This window comes from Haliotis rubra, unplaced genomic scaffold (genome assembly GCF_003918875.1).
Source record: "Haliotis rubra isolate DU_JTF1 unplaced genomic scaffold, ASM391887v1 Scf149, whole genome shotgun sequence".
In the NCBI taxonomy this organism is placed as follows: Eukaryota; Metazoa; Mollusca; class Gastropoda; order Lepetellida; family Haliotidae; genus Haliotis; species Haliotis rubra.
In genome coordinates this window covers 415,749-419,019 of record NW_025765436.1, presented here as the reverse complement: position 1 = coordinate 419,019, position 3,271 = coordinate 415,749, and positions in this window count along the sequence as shown.

Here is a 3,271-nt window from a genome sequence, read left to right as displayed (position 1 = left end):
CTGTTCGACTGAAATATGAAACGTACTTACAGTGCGTGGACGCAACATCACCATGATTACGATAACTGTACATGACGACGTACTATATTTAATTGAAATTGATTTATCGTTTCGTCACAGGCTATCGATAGCATGTGCGTTTCTTCTGTGCTCAATGCATTTTTAAAAATAGGCTACTGGCATCGAAATTGACAGAAAATATCAGAATGAATTCAATGGAAACCTTTTTTATGGGGGCGAGGGACTATAATGTTGTTTGCATCTAAATACATGTGAATGAGATTTTTTCTCCTTTCTCTTTTAGATCGCATTCATAGCAAACTGCAATTTGTTTCGCGTGGACAAGCATTGATTCTTGTATCTATATACCCTAAAAGCGAAACCGATTTTCTCTTTCAGACTTAGTTTTTATGTAATAATAATAATACAGTAGATTTGTTATGCGCCAAAACTCCAGGCACTTGGTGTCTGCTCATGGCGCTACACAAAATTAAAATACACTGCAGTAGAGGTGCAATATTTTCACTGGTATATCAATCTTTATAAAACTTTTGGAAGAGATGTGTCTTTATGCAGCTTTTAAAGATTGTCAATGATTGGGATTTCATTATTCCCAAGGGAAGATCGTGCCACAGAGGCGGGATTTGGGTACTTTAAGAAGTAACTGATCAGCAGATCTTAGTGTCCGAGAAGGTTCATATTTCTATATAAGTCACTAGAAAAATCCAATTTAACGAGTTGGAGCAAGTAGTTATATTGGAGCAGGTTGTCTTGTTTTCAGTAGTGGCTGTTATTTGGTGTACTGTATGTTTTTGGATTAAGGGTTTGCATCAAGCTTTGTCAGTATCGTGATCCTTGGTCTGAGGGTTCGAACCCCAGAGACCCGTGAAGATCCGGGTTAGAATTGGTCTCCAACAACTCACGTTTGTCGTAAGTGGCGACTAACGGGATCGGGTGGTTAGGCTCGCTGACTTGGTTGACACACGCCATCGTATCCCATTTGCGTAGATCGATGCTCATGCTGTTGATCTCTGGATTTTCTCGACTCGATTGTTTACAGACCGCAGCCATATAGATGGCTTATTCCTGAGTGGGTGTTGAACAACAAACCAACCAGCCAATCGAACCCCAGATTTCCCCTGATTCCTGTTACACGTCCTACCTCGTGGGTTTCTCCGAAGTGGTACACATCTTGCACTAGTTCAGTCAGCTAAACGTCGTGTTCCTACCAAGGTATACACCGACGTAGGAACACGACGTTTAGCTGGCCGAATCTTGCACAATATTTGGGATTTTCTCTCACTAGAACGGATTTAAATGGATTTTGTATAACATATAATGCAATAATGTTCAAAGCAGCCTTACGATAAATCCATTCATTTCGGGATTTTGCTTTGAGTGTATTCTGTGACTTTGATTATCATATACCTACCAATTTTGGTATTTTGCATGTGCAATAGAGCAGACATAAAGACGGTCATATCGCAGGGGGTGTAATAACTAAACCCGTTCTATATCACCCGAGGGGCTGATACGGCTTAAACAATGCAATGTGAACAAAGTTAAGTCCCATAGTGCGTCGTCTGCTCGCCTAGCTTTCACGTGATTGAGTGAGTTTAGTTTTACGCCGCTTTTAGCTTTTGCTACCCCATCGATCCTAAAATAGTCAGATGCCATAAATGTGCTGGACCAAGACAGTGGAATGGAAGTCCTAATGCTAAAGAGCATTCCTGGTTGTATGCAACATCACAAGTCATGCTGAAGTTAAAGTGCTTGTTTCAGTCCTGAAAGAGTGATTGAGTGTTTAGTTTTACGAGCTTTTAGCAATATTCCAGCAATATCACGGCAGGGGACACCAAAATGGGCTTCACACATTGTAACCATGTGGGGAATCTTACCCGAGTCTTCGGCGTGACCATGGTGACGAGCGATCGCTTTAACCACGAGGCTATCCTACCGCCCCGCTTTCCCGTGACAGCCCAAAGAAAATGTAAAACATTCAGTTACAAAAGTATCCATTTTACACTTCCATGTAATGGAATATGATCAAGTTTATTATTACCCTGGCGTCATCAGATTTCGCTTGGATAAGACACACGTGCTCACAAAATACAAACGAACATAGAATAGTTTTAATATGGTATCTACATGTTGATGGCATATTATTCAAATGTTATGAACCGAAAATCCGTATCGATAGCTTTCTAAATTCCAACTGCGAAGATGGCACTTTGAAATGACGTTGCATGTTTTAAGCTCGCCTTACTGACAAGCCATTTACGTCCATTGGGCCTCCTCCAAGCAATTATGTGATAACAGATATCGACACAAAGCGGACGATCTATCACTTACACGTTTGACAGGTTAGAAATTGGATATTAATACTATTTTTTCCGTTGTGGTTAGTAAGGTACTAGTGATCGGTTTCAAACTGGCTGAGTGACGGGCATGAAAAATAATGCAAACCGCCTCGTTATAGCAAGAGTAAATTCTGAAGTCCAAAAACGCATGATGTCCGATAATGATATATTAATATAATTGTATTCATAATTTGTGTGATAACTCATCCGACATGGAGTAATGCTGTCCTCTGTTCAGGTATGGAATAATAGTCTCCCCATTCTAACAAACTTGGTGTGTTGAAGCCCGACATTTGGGGTGAATACTGAAGCGATGTTTTTCCTTTCAGGGTGAATCTTTCAGTACCCCATATCCCCACTGTAGGCTAATCATTGGGTGATGATGTTACTCAAACATGCATTCTAGATGAAGCTTGAGTACTGATGTCCTACATGTAGGTTTCTTCTGGGGTTAATAGAGAATCTCACCCAAGTGTCTTCTGATATCAATTATATCAACAGAGTTGATAAAGTTACAAATATCCGAGGCTTGCCGAGGATATTTTAACTTTTATCAACGAGTGTTGATATATTTGATATCAGAAGACACGAGGGTGAGATTCTATTTATCACCCAAAATCACTCTTCATCAGTTTTCAATGAGAAATGTACATCTCTGTACACAGTACTGCCATTAGGCTTGCAGTGAAGCGATGTCATAATATTGTGACGTCACCAAGTTCATGGGGCCATAGCATTGTCAGGGCATTGTACAAAATCTACTGTCAAAACGATTTCTCCTAGGAGATATCGTTTGATCTCACACAAGCAATATCTCCTGTGGAAGACAGTTTTGGATGATAATAGACAATCGCTCATTGAGAGTCGTTCTCAGGGAATACATGCCCCAATACTCCAACTAAAGGAACAAA